Consider the following 14,092-nt stretch of genomic DNA (forward strand, 5'->3'; position numbering starts at 1 on the left):
CCTCCTGCCTGACCCTCCTATTCTCCCCCACACCGTGGAGTGTCCCTGCAATTTGGGGGAACACCTCCCTCCCCCAAACCTGATGTCAACTAAGTGCTGGTGCCTGGCAGCACTCTTGCCCCACTGTGTGTCAAAGCTCCTATACAGCGAGTGGAGACTCCCCTATAGCTCTAGGGGCAGGGGCACGTGGTTGGCAGCAGTAGGCTAAGGCCAATGGTGGCCCAAGGGCAGCTAGTGAGAACCCAGCCCCCAGCTGCCCTACCACAGCTCGTGCAGGCCCCCAAGGGTTACAGGGCATCATTCTGGCGCCTCAGGGGAGTCTAATTGCGCATGCGCACAGCGAGATGGTGTAAACACAGGTTCTTTCAACGACCCCCCCTATGAAGAAGCTTTGACAGAAGCCTCCCGCGCCGCTCTTCAGGCGCACGCGCCGGAATCGGAACAACGGGTGGCTTTCCCACTGCGCATGCGCCACCGGGGGCCGCGTTACCTCCCCCCCCCAGCGTTCTCAGGTCGCGTTGTGAGGAGCGCGAGAGGGCTGGCGTGCTGTGCGTGCGCCTACAGGTCTTGTCTGGCGGGATGACGTTCTCCTCAAGCGCTCCCCGCCCCGTAGGCCCCGGCTTTGACGGCCCCTGCGGTTTACGTCACGAGTTTCTGGGTGGAGGAGGTGGAGCTTTCAGCGGGGACGGTAGCGGCGGTCGCGGGCGCCTCACGTTGAAGGGTCGCTCCCCCCCCGCCCCTTGCTGCCCTCGATCCGCGTGAGGGGTGGCGGGCGCCCTCCCTTTGGCAGCTCGCTCCCCATCTTCGCCCCCCCTCCCCACTCCGGCCTCTGGCCCGCCCGCCTTCTCCCGGGTGTCTCCTGCTGCGGCCTCGTCTGCCGTCACCCCCGCCGATAGGCCCCCCAGTCCCGCCGCCCCGGGGGGCTAGGGGCAGGCGGGCTGCAGGGTCCTGCCCGCGCCCCCCCCCCCCGCCTGTGCCCGGAAACCTGGCTGCGCCCCCCCGCCCCCGAGCCTGCTCCTCACCCGCGTCCCCCGGGCCTGCACCGGGCAGGGAGCTGTGGGGGGGCTCCCTGGGCTCGGGCACCAACGGCTTCCTCACCCCCACTCGGGGCTCGGCTGGGACCCAGGTAGGTGTGGAGGGAGAGGGGGGTGCCGAGGTCCGGAGGGGGCTTGCCTGGGGGAGGGGGGGCCTGAATGTGTGTATGGGGGGGTGTCTGAGCTGCCCAGCGGGGGGGAAGGGAGAGGGAGGGGCCCCTGAGTTGCCGTGGTGAGGGGGAGCCATTTAGCTGTCCGGGGTGGGGGTGGGGGGGAAGAGCCTTAGCTGGTGGGGGAGGGGGACCCTGAGTATGTGTGTGGCGGGGGAACGTGAGCTGCCGAGGTGGAGTGGGAGGGGGGGGAAGGATCGTGGGGGGGGAGCCACTGAGCTGCTGAATTGCAGTGGTGGGTTTGGGGGGGGTGACACCCCAGCAGTCTAGGGGGCTGCAGAAGACAATGAGGAGTAGAGAGTCCGGAGCCATCAGTTTGGGGATGACATGTTGGTGTCAGGTGATCATAGAATCCCAGAATGTCAGGGATGGAAGGGACCTGAGGAGGTCACCTAGTCCAACCCCCTGCTCAACGCAGGACCAGTCCCCAACTATGGGGGGGTCTTGATGGGGGGGGGGGGCGTTCTTGATGAGCTGAGTTCTTCACAGCAAAGCGCTCCTTCCTGAATGCCCGGAAAGTGACCAGTATGCTTATGCTCAAATAAATTTGTTAGTCTCTAAGGTGCTACAAGTACTCCTTTTCTTTTTGCGGATACACACTAACACGGCTGCTGCTCTGAAACGTATCTTGTGAGTTACTACAAACAAACAATAACAGGGCTACCCCCAGACCAAGTAACAAAGCTGTTTAAACAAAATAGCACAATAAATTAGTTGTTTGTGGCTTTTGTGTGTGTTAATTGGACATAATAGTAGTGTTTACGTTGTAATTATCGAGCCTTGATGGAATTGGGTGTTTTATAAAAAAAAAATACATAATATTTAATTATAATATCACTTAGGCTTTTGACAGTATGCCATCATTGAGATAAGTAGTCTCCTTCCTTTAAGTCTCATTCCTTTAAAGAGTTCTGTGATGGTGGCAGCACTGTAGCTGTTTATGTGGGCTAGCTATCAGCAGGTATTTTTGTCAGAAAAGAGAGAACATTAGGTTCTTTTTTCCTTCTCAGTTGTGAAGTGCATTGCAATACATGTAAGGTATTTCCTTGGCTTCTGCTTTTTCTTGGCAAACAAATTTTTAAAGGTTTGCCACAAGATTTTTGGTTTTAAAGATCAAAGCATGAAAGGTGCTAAGCAATTATGGATATTATATCATTAAAGTTCTATTTGTGGGGAGTGTTGAAGAGGATAAGGGAAGTCTGTCTTGCATCTTTGATAGGGGAGCTTATGGTGTATACAAATAGCTCTAAATTGTGAGATTCACTTTAAAACAATGCAGTATTTTGCTGAGTACAAGAGGCCTTCAGAAATTCACTGCTACATATGTGGCAAAGGCTTAGTATTTGCAAGATGAAGGTCTACATGCTTGTCTTGCAAAACATCTTGGATTCTCTTGTGGAGTGGCACTTGTTAGGGAAGGGGGGGAATAGCAGAAAATTCTGTGATTCATTTATTTTGTTGGAGGGAGGAGAAAATGAAGAAGTTGTTAGGAAAGACTCTGGACGCTACATTACAATGATGAAATTTTTTATAGAATGTTTCTGAGACTAAAAAAACTCCCTCATTAACAGCAACATAGTAAGAAATATGGGAAATTGATATTTTCTTTGATATACACTGTTCTTTCTCTCTACACACACACACACACACACACACACACACACACACACAGTATTTAAAAATGTGAACATCTCGTAACTAATACTTGGTTTTTTCCCTGGACATTTGTTTCAGTAACAACCACGACATAGGATATATTGAAGCAAACTGGTAATGTCAGTTGTTAGTGTCACTAAATACAGAGTAAAAGGGCCATCTAGGTTTTCGTAAAGCAGAATGACAAGCTGGTATTTTACAAATTGACTTATATTTGGAGAAAATATGTATATCCTGTTTGTCTTGTGAAATTCTTTGTATCATTTGTTTACATGACATTAATGGAGGGCTATTGTGAAGAAAATATCCACGTTTTTAATAGTTTGTCTCCAGTTGTTTCTAGATCTAGAAATCTTACAGTGCGTAGTGTATAGGGAGGTGACATATACATAGTGGCAAGAATGCTGTTCTGACTGCAGTTTTTAATGTTGTGTTGTTTGTGGAGGAAGTCAGTGTCTTGGAGGAAGCTGAACCTTTGTGTGATGAGAGGTTTGAGGATGGTTTCTAACAGTGCTGATATTCCTTCAGTAAGAGTGCCATGGTTAGATCTGGTGGGTCTGCCTGGGTTCTCTTGTTTGTGTATCTTAGGAAGCATGTAAAAGTTCCCCGGAGCAGGTTTGTGGGAGATGAGTTTGTAGAGTTTCTCTTGGAGTTGTTTGGGGAAGGATTTGATATCCTTAAATTCCTTGGGAAATTGTGGTCTGAAGTCACCTTTAGTTCTTCATAGAAGGTGGTGTTGGAGACTTGTTGGTTGGCCTCATTAATGTAGTCATCATAGTTGAGGACTACAGTGGTGCCTTCTTTTGTCTGCTGGTTTGATCACTGTCTGGTGGTTAGATTTCAGGGACTGTGTAGCTGTCCTCTTGGAGCTGGAGAGATTTTGGTTGATGTGATGTTTGTTTAAGATTTTTTTTCCTGAAGCAATCAATGTAACGATCAAGAGTGTGGTTTCATCTGCTCTGTGGTGGTCAGCTAGATCACTTTTTTCCTTATGATATCCGTGGGGACGTGGTAACTGTGAGTAGAGTGTCATTGTTGTGAAATAATTCTTTGAGGTGGAGTCGGTGGGAAAACTCTTAGTTCTCCACATGAGCATCGTATTAGGTCTGTGGTGGGGCAGAAGTTCAGTCCCTTACCATATAGATAATTCATAACTTTGGTGGACACTAAAAATTATGGATTGCATCAGAGTCATAACTAGGCATTTTAGCACCAAGGGTGAGTAAACATGTTTGCACTCTGTGATGGGATGTATCAGCACTGGTGTAGCAGGGGTTAATCCTTCTTTCTGGGCCAAGGAGGGCACGCCCCCGTGGCTCTGCTGGGTATGCTCCAGCTGGGGAGATGATATAAAAGGCAGCAGAGCAGCTCAGTTAGGGCTGACCGCCAATAAGAAAGGAGGTGAACTACTGACTCCTGGTGTAGGACCGCCTGCACTCCAGGAAGCGTAGGCCAGCAAGACGCAGACGGAACCTGACACACAGGCTCGGGATACCACAGAGAGGGGAGAGACCAGGGAGATACAGAGACAGGAAACTGCAAAGAATCCGGTAGGAAGCGACCCAGGGAAACGTTGCAGGGAAGCGGTTGTAGAACCATAGATGGGCTCAGCGTGTTTTGGTAGGATCCCTGACGAGCTGGTGGCAGTTAGGACCCGGTGGAGAGCGTGGACGTGGGTCCCCCTATCTTGGGTACCTTGGCATGGTAGAACCTGTTGCGGGCCCAATGTGCCCAAGAGAGCCAGTACAACAGGGGAATGAAGATGAGGACCTTTGAGCCTGGAGACCAAGTCCTGTTGTTGTTACCCTCCTCAGAGTCTAAGCTGCTGGCCAAGTGTCTGGGCCCCTGCAAGGTAACTAGATAGGTTGGGCCTGTTGACTACAAGATACAGCTACCAGGACTCAGGAGAGGCGCACAGGTTTACCACAAATTAACCTCCTCAAGGTCTGGAAGGATTGGGAAGGCCTGATGATTGCACTATATCTCCTGGAACCTGAGTTGGGGCTGCTGGCCGACAAACCCTCTGAATCAGGGCCAGTGGCAATCATCCAGTAGCTCAACCCCGAATAGCAGGATCAGATATGACCGCTAATGTCAGCCTTCCCGTCCATCTTGCCAGCCTGGTCAGGGAGAACGAATGTGTGAATGTGAACGAATGTGAGAAGCCATCACATCGCCACCATCCCTGGACAGAAAGTGAGAAATAACCACCATCTGCTCCCCAAGAAGATACCAGTCCCCCATGATGCCTTTTGGGTTGCATGGGGCTGCAGCCACCTTCCAATGGCTTATGAACCAAATACTGAGCCTCCATAATTCGTATGCTGCTGTGTACATCGACGATATTGTTGACTATAGTGTGGGCTGAAAGGAACATTTCATCAGCATACTGCAAGCCCTGGGAGTCACGGGCCTCACCGCGAACCTGGCCAAGTGTAATTTAGGCCAGCGGGTGGTGACTTAACTGGGCTACACTGTGGGTAAGGGAAAGCTATGCTCCTTAATAGAAAAGGTGCAGGCCTTATGGAACTACCCTACCCCCACGACAAAGGGACAAGTACGGAAATTCTTAGGGCTGGCTGTGTACTACTACCATCTGTGCTCAACTTCACCACACTTGCCACTCCACTGATGAACTTGACAAAAAACTCCCAACTATGGAAAGTCCAGTGGTCAGAGGACTGTGAGGCCATCTTCCAAGCCCTACGAGAGCCAGTGGTGTCCCAGCCTGACTTCCCAAAACCTTTCATCCTTGAAACAGATACTTCGGAGGCAGGACGGGGAGCAGTGTTGTCACAAGAACTAGAGGGGGAGGAGCACCCAATCCTGTACCTCAGCCGCAAGTTGTTGCCCCGGGAGAACCACTACTCCACGGTAGAACAAGAGGCCCTTGCCGTTAAGTGTGCGGTCGACACCTTAAGGTATTACCTCTTAGAGAACCCCTTTCTTTTGGTAACTGACCACGCAGCCCTCCGACGGATCCATAGTACGAAGGAAACCAATGTGTGAATTATGCGGTAGTACCTCTCCCTCCAACCTTATGCCTTCCATGTGCTGCACTGGCCAGGGAAGGCCAATGCAAATGTAGATGACTTCTCCCGTGAGGGAGGGGAAGAAGAGCAAGGAAGACAGCTCCCAGATGCTATCTTAAGGAAGAGGGTGTGTGACTGAGTGCATCAGCCCTGCATGCAGCAGGGATTAATCCTCCCCTCTGGGCCAAGGAGGCCACGCCCCTGTGGCTCTGCTGGCTATGTTCCAGCTGGAGACAGGGTATAAAAGGCAGCAGAGCAGCTCAGTTGGGACTGTCCGCCGATGAGGAAGGAGGTGCACAACTGACTCCTGTGGTAGGACCGCCTGCACTCCAGGAACAGGAGGCCAGCAAGACGCAGATGGACCCCGACACACAGGCTCGGGATCCCGCAGAGAGGGGAGAGACTGTGGAGACTCGGAGACAGCAAACTGCAGAGAATCGGTTAAGAAGTGACTCAGGGAAATGTTGCAGGGAAACGGTTGTAGAACCATAGACGGGCTCATCATGTTTTGGCAGGATCCCCACGAAGCTGTCTGGTGGAGAGGGCAGGCCCAGGTCCTCCTATCCTGGCCACCACCCACCCCAGGGTGGTGGCCCAGCTCACCACCACTACTGACTCTGGCTGCTAGGCTGCACTGCCCCGATAGCCAGGGCTGTACTACTGACTCAGCGGTGGGGCTGTAACGCACCTCTTCCCCGCTTCCAAAGGGTGAGGGAGTGTATCAGCCCCGCTACCATTTTTTTGTCATTTTTCCGCCCCATTGCTCTGTGCCCTGGGCGGCTGCCCTGCTTGCCCCACCCTGGTTATGTCTCTGTGCTTTCTCATCCTTCTCCCTCTCTCTGGTTTTGAGAACAAGAGGGGTCCGATTTGTGTTTTAGTTCACTCTGTTAGTTCTTGAATCCTTAACTGGAGACTTAAAAAATGGGGAAGGTGGTCAAAGAGGGTGGATCCATATGAGTGAGTGAGTTGTTCTTCCCATAGTTACTCTGTGAATCCCTTTTCTTAGAAGATTAACCAGCATTAGTGACCCTCCATAGCTGCCGCTTACTAGAGGTTTCTGGGAGCATATTTTTCTCAGAATGGGCATCCCTATGGACAATTTTCAAAGAAGAGTTTGTGTTTTCTAACACACAAGAAGACTAATCTCTCCATGCCGTTTTGTGGTCTTGAATCAAAGTGGTTTGTGTGGAAAGATATGGTACTAACAAACACAAAACTAGGGCTTCACATAGCTTTCCTTTGCAGCTCGTTGTCATTACTACCCCCAGAGTTCTATACAGCATCACTGACAGTAGCCAGAATGTCCCAAGTTTCATTGTGCTGCTGCTTGGGAAAGTTCTGAGCAGCAGCTGGGGCAGTGGAGCTGCTTTTTGCAAACCCAGCATGACACCACTGCGTCACGTTTATATTCAGAACACTCTTCACAACTGTAATGGCTAGGAATATTTTAAAATTAAACAGCAGACTGGAAGAAACCATGCATACCTACCTACCGAATTAAAGCAAGCTTATTTTGATCCTGTATCTTTAATAATGCCTTTACATTACTTCTTCAGTTAACCAAACATTACTAAGGGCTAGTCTACGCTGGCAATGCTAAAGTGCTGCCGCACCTTGTGTACTTGCGGCACGGTGCTGGGAGAGAGCTCTCCTGGCGCTCTTAAAAAAACCACCTCCACAAGGGGCGTAGCTCCCAGTTGTCTACACTGTTGCTTTACAGCGCTTAAACTTGCTGCTCTCAGGGGGGTGTTTTTTCACACTGCTAAGCGAAAAAGTTGCAGCGCTGTAAATTGCCAGTGTGGACAAGCCCTGAGTTTCTGTAGGGAATGGGAGGTGAGAGGTCTGGGATGGGAAGTGTTTGTAACAGGATATGTTTGAAAACTGTGTGTATAGATTCTAATTTTAATACTATTACTTGCACTTAAATAGAACTTTTCATCAGTAGATGTCAGAGGTTTTGACAGAAGTTTCAAGCATTGTTCCCCTTTTACAGATGGAGTAACTGAGGTGGAGTTTCAGAGCAAAACTTTTAATGTGCTGCCAGTAATTTTGGATGCCTAACTGGGGACACTTTATGCCTGATTTCCAGAGGCACTGCACTGAATGCCAACATCTTCCAAAAGTGGCATTTTTGGGTGATCACCTCCAAATCAGTGTCCACTTTGATTAAAATTGAGTAATCAGAAGGTCATGAGCAAATAATGGGAGAGCTGGGCACAGCACCAAGGCTATTCCCATCCCTGTGCTCAGGCCACTGGGCCATTGCTGCTCCTAGTCAGAGGTCAGGTTCAAGGTGGAATTGTGATGTGGGGTGAAAGGCTGGGACCAACCCCGCCATGGCCAGGCAGCTGCCACCTGTCCCACGGCCAGGCGGGGCCTGCTGAGAATGGGGTTTGTAACAGGGAGTGGGCAAGCCCTTCAGCTAGTAACACCCCGGGTCTCGCTTGAAGCGGGGGAGGTCCTTTCATTTCAGCAGCTGAGGGGCAGAGGGAGGCCGGAGAGCAGCCTTCTGCCCGTGTCTCTGCTGTGGCACGCTGCCCAGGGCAGGTGGAGGGTCCAGAGCTTCCCACAGCAGCCCAGACTGATTCACTCTGCCCTGGGCTTCTGGGCCCTGCACCCTGTGGTAACTGCTCCCCAAGGGCTCTGCTGGCCCTGGAGCCGGGTCTCCCTGCCTGGGCGGCTCATACTGGCTGCAAGCAGTCAAAGAGTGGTGCGGCGCTCAGGTGCAGCCACAGCTCCGGGCACTAGCAGACTCAGCAGGAGGAGGAGATGGGGGAGCGCTGTGGCTATCCAGACCATGGCACTAGCCTGTGTAGAAGCTGACCTGCGCTGCCCGGCTTTGGCTTCTGGCCTCCAAACAGGCTGGGGCTGTGGTCTTGGGTGGGGGGAGAGGAGGAGGTGGGGCTGGCACTTACCTGAGGAGGATCGGGGGAGAGGGTTGTGGTAAGGGGAGGCCAGCACCTACCTGAGGAGGAGCAGATAGATGGGTGGGGCAGTGGGGAGGAGTTGGGGCTTCTTGTCCAGCAGTGGGACTAGAATTTACATGAGGGGGAAGGGGCAGAGCCAAGCAGGATCTGTACAGGAGGGGACATGGCTTGGGGGTCCAGGGCGGGGAAGAAATGGTTGTGGCGGGGCTATAGAGCCAGGCACGTGATCAGCCTCTGGCCTGCCAGGCTGCGTAGATACAGAGACTAGAAGTGTCTGTGCAGTGATCCTGTGTCTGTGAAACTACCCCCCTGTGGCTTTGCACCCTGGGCGACTGCCCCGCTCACTCCTCCCTAGTTACGGCCCTGGACTGCGTAGGCTTACTGGATTTATGGCTTATTACAACAATATGTAACCCACTAACAACCACTGCCCAGCTGCTTTCCCCCACACTCCTTCCTTTCATCCCTGACTGGAGGGGTGCTAATGGGCCACTTAACCTTGAATGGTTCCTTGAAATATGTTAACTACTTATGCTAAACAGGTTTCAGAGTAGCAGACTGTATCTGCAAAAAGAAAAGGAGGACTTGCGGCACCTTAGAGACTAACAAATTTATTTGAGCATAAGCTTTCGTGAGCTACATAAGCTTCGTGAGGATACATCCGATGAAGTGAGCTACAGCTCACGAAAGCTTATGCTCAAATAAATTTGAGTCTCTAAGGTGCCACAAGTCCTCCTTTTCTTTATGCTAAACAGTCTGTTCCACCTTATATTTAGCAGTGACACTCTGAGTCAATGTCTGCACAGCAAAGAAAATCCCTGACTGGCCCATGCCAGCTGACTCTGGCTCACAGGGTTTGGTCTGGGGGGCTATTTCAGTGCTGTGTAGACTTCCAGGCTCAGGCTGAAGCCCTGGCTGTAGGACCCTCACAGGGTCTACGCAGCAGTGAAACTGCCCTGAGCCCTGTGAGCCTGAGTTGGCTGGCACAGGCCAGCCACAGGTTTTTCTTTGCCATGTAGACATACCTGAGTTAATTTTCCAGGCTTGAAGAAGAGCTCTGTGTAAGCTCAAAAGCTTCTCTCTCTCTCCAACAGAAGTTGGTCCAATAAAGATATTACAGTAGAACCTCAGATTTATGAGCACCTCAGCAATAGAGGTTGTTCATAACTCGGAAATGTTTGTAACTTTGAACAAAATGTTATGGTTCTTTCAAAAGTTTACAACTGAACATTGACTTAATACAGCTTTGAAACTTTACTATGCAGAAGAAGAATACTGCTTTTAACCATCTTAATTTAAATGAGCACAGAAACAGTTTCTTTAACTTATCAAGGGAAAGTTTAAAAAAAGATTTGACTTTTGTAGAAGTTTACATTTAACACAGTACTGTACTGTATTATTATTTTTTGTCTCTGCTGCTGTCTGTGTACTTCTGGTTCCAAATGAGGTGTGTGTTTGACCGGTAAGTTCGTAACTCTGGTGTTCGTCATAACTCTGAGATGCTAATGTACCTCATCCATCTTTTCCCTCTAATATCCTTGGACTGACATGGCTACAACAACACTGCTTACATGTAAATGTGCATATTTTGGAGACAACTGAGGTTTGAGAGAACTTCCTCAATTCTTAAAATTTGTCACCATATAATGTTGCAATAATGCTGTTTTCGTTTAAGATATTTTAATGCTCTTGTGGAGTAAAAAAACCTTGCATAAACACACATTGAATTTATATATACACAGTTTAATATAATATTTGTACAAATATGTAGATGTGTAGTTAAAGTAAAAATGTGAGGTAAATAGACTTTACAATTTGGTTATAATTCCATCTCTGCTTCTTTCATGTGGTTCCTAGGAAAGTTATTCAGAGTCTAGAGCTTTGAATCTTTAAAAATGACTGTAGCTAGATACAGAAGCATGCTTTGTTTTATTGTAAACATAAAGTTTGTGCTTTAGAGGGCTAGAAAATCAGTCACTCTGTAAATTTCCTTCACGCATGTTGCCAGTACTGTTCTTGGGTTTTTCTTCTGTTAACCTTTCCTCAGCTACTGTTTATAAATAATTGGTTCAAGTTAGATGTGGTATGAAAACTTTGTAGTATTGATACATACGCTTGGAGAAACCTTCTTGAGGGAGGTTCCATGTATTTAGTAGTTTCAAGTGGTATTTGTTAACCATCTTCATCTGTGTTATATTTTATGTAAATTTGACTACAGGCTGACTTTTATAAATTATAGGATTACATTTTCAGTTATGAATTAAGTGTAACTGTGTTTTGATGGGACTTGTTTACAGACCCGATATGTCAAAACTACTGAAAATCCTCTGGACTCAAAATGGTAATATTTGTGATATCACATTTCAACACAGTATCATGAAGGTGAAGATTATTGTTTGTAAAGTGTAATATATGTCGGAAGGCAGATTACTGGGCTAGATGGACCTTTGATCTGACCCAGTATGGCTGTTCTTAAATTGAAAGTAGAATAAAATGTGAACAGAGTAACTTTTTTCTAACTTCTCCCACACAAAAAAACCCAAAACCACCACAACAAAAGATTATTTTATGGAAGGCAAATAAAAGGGGTATATTTTGTGTGTGTGTGTTAAATAGACTATATATTATGTTAAATAGACTATATTTAACACTCAGTGCTAGATATCTTAAATTTGGAAAAATTGGGCAAAAGCAATTGGACTTTATTATAGCAATGGTGAATAAAAACATAAGAATGGCCATACTGAGTCAGACCAAAGGTCCATCTAGCCCAGTATCCTGTCTTCCAACAGTGGCCAATGCTAGGTGCCCCAGAGGGAGTGAACAGAACAGGTAATCATCAAGTGATCCACCCCGTCGCCCATTCCCAACTTCTGGCAAACAAAGGCTAAAGACCCCATCCCTGCCCATCCTGGCTAATAGCTATTGATCGGCCTATCTTCCACGAACTTATCTAGTTCTTTTTTTGAACCGTGTTATGTATAGTCTTGGCCTTCACATAGGATTGCCAACTTTCTAATCGCACAAAACCGAACGCCCTTGCCCTACGTCTTCTCCGAGGCCCCACCCCACTCACTCCATCCTCTGTAGCTCCCTCTCCCCCACCCTCACTCGCTCATTTGCACTGGGCTGGGGAGGGTCACAACATCCTCTGGCAAGGAGTTCCACAGGTTGACTGTGCATTGTGTGGAAAAAATACTTCCTTTTGTTTGTTTTAAACCTGCTGCCTGTTAATTTCATTTGGTGGCCCCTAGGTCTTGTGTTATGAGAAGGAGTAAATAACACTTCCTTATTTACTTTCTCCACACCAGTCATGATTTTATAAACCTCTATCTTATCCCCTCTTAGTCGTCTCTTTTCAAAGCTGAAAAGTCCCAGTCTTATTTATCTTTTCTCAGATGGCAGCCGTTCCATACCCCTAATAATTTTTGTTGCCCTTTTCTGAACCTTTTCCAATTCCGATGTATCTTTTTTGAGATTTGGCGATCACATCTGCATGGAGTATTCAAGATGTGGGAGTACCATGGGATTATATAGAGGCAATATGATATTTGCGGTCTTATTATCTATCCCTTTCTTAATGATGCCCAACATTCTGTTAGTTCTTTTGACTGCCGCTGCACATTGAGTGGATGTTTACAGAGAACTATCCACAATGACTCCCAGATCTCCTTCAGTGGTAACAGCCAATTTAGACCCCATCATTTTATATGTATAGTTGGGATTATGTTTTCCAATGTGCATTACTTTGCATTTATCAACATTGGGCAACAATACGGCAGATGAAATTCAATCACCCAGTTTTGAGAGATCCTTTTGTAGCTCTTCACAGTCTGCTTAGGACTTAACTATCTTGAGTAGTTTTGTATCATCTGCAAATTTTGCCACCTCCCTGTTTACCCCTTTTTCGAGATCATTCATGAATATGTTGAAAAGGACTGGGCCTAGAACAGACCCCAGGGGGACACCACTATTTACTTCTCTCCATTCTGAAAACTGACCATTTATTCCTACCCTTTGTTTTCTTTTAACCAGTTACCAATCCATGACAGGACCTTCCCTCTTTATCCCATGACAGCTTACTTTGCTTAAGAGCCTTCGGTGGGGGACCTTGCCAAAGACTTTCTGAAAATCTAAGTACACTATACCCACTGGATCCCTTTGTTCACATGCTTGTTGACCCCCTCAAAGAATTCTAGTAGACTGGTGAGGCATGATTTCCCATTACAAAAAGCATGTTGACTATTCTCCAACAAACTGTGTTCATCTATGTATCTGACAATTTTACTTTTTACTATAGTTTCAGCGAGTTTGCCCAGTACTGAAGTAAGGCTTACCAGCCTGTAATTGTCAGGATCACCTCTAGAGCCCTTTTAAAAAATTGGCGTCACATTAGTTATCCTCTAGTCATTTGGTACAGAAGCTGATTTAAATGATAGGTTACAAACTACAGTTAGTAGTCCTGTAGTTTCACATTAGAGTTCCTTCAGAACTCTTGGGTGAATGCCATCTGGTCCTGGTGACTTATTACTGTTTAGTTTATGAGTTTGTTCCAAAACTTCCTCTGACACCTCAATCTGCGACATTTCCTCAGATTTGTCACCTAAAAAGAATGGCTCAGTTTTGGGAATCTCCTTCACATCCTCAGCCGTGAAGACCGAAGCAAAGAATTCATTTAGTTTCTCAGCAATGGTCTTATCGTCCTTGAGTGCTCCTTTAGCATCTCAATCGTCCAGTGGCCCTACTGGTTGTTTAGCAGGCTTCCTGCTTCTGATGTACTTAATTTTTTTTTTTTGGCGGGGGGCGGGGAGAAAGCTATTTCTTTTTGGCTAGCTGGTCTTCAAATTCTCTTTTGGACTCCCTAATTATATTTTTACACTTCATTTGCCAGAATTTATGCTCCTTTCTATTTTCCTCACTAGTATTTAACTTTCACTTTTAAAGAATGCCTTTTTGTCTATAATTCTAGTTGCAAAACAGTTTGTTATAAATTTGTCATCAACTAGTCATTGTAATCACCTTTGAGGCTTAAATTTTCCATGCTTCATCTGTGCCCTAAGGTGAACATTTTCTTTTTCTTTTTTTAATTCTGAGGATAAAATGGTTCAGCAACTTCTGAGAGGAAAGAAAAACCTTTAACATTCTTTTTCTGAGTATGATTATAGTAAAAATGGTGATGATTTGACTGTTATAGCTCGCCTTTGAAGAGTAGTTCATCACCTTATTCCAGAGGAAATTGGTTTCGATTTGATAGTTGTGATCATTGACATTTA

General features: G+C 47.3%; 1 protein-coding gene across 1 annotated transcript in view; it reads left to right on the forward strand.

Moving 5' to 3' along the window:
• The first annotated feature begins 1,008 nt into the window (after nucleotides 1-1,008).
• Nucleotides 1,009-14,092, forward strand: part of MAP3K2 (mitogen-activated protein kinase kinase kinase 2) — an 85,490-nt gene continuing 72,406 nt past the window's right edge. Inside the window, exon 1 of the mRNA XM_077830290.1 lies at nucleotides 1,009-1,126. The gene's annotated coding sequence lies outside the window, so the exon portion shown is untranslated. The remainder of the gene's footprint in view (nucleotides 1,127-14,092) is intronic.

Source organism: Eretmochelys imbricata, chromosome 11 (assembly GCF_965152235.1).
Source record: "Eretmochelys imbricata isolate rEreImb1 chromosome 11, rEreImb1.hap1, whole genome shotgun sequence".
NCBI classification, from domain to species: Eukaryota; Metazoa; Chordata; order Testudines; family Cheloniidae; genus Eretmochelys; species Eretmochelys imbricata.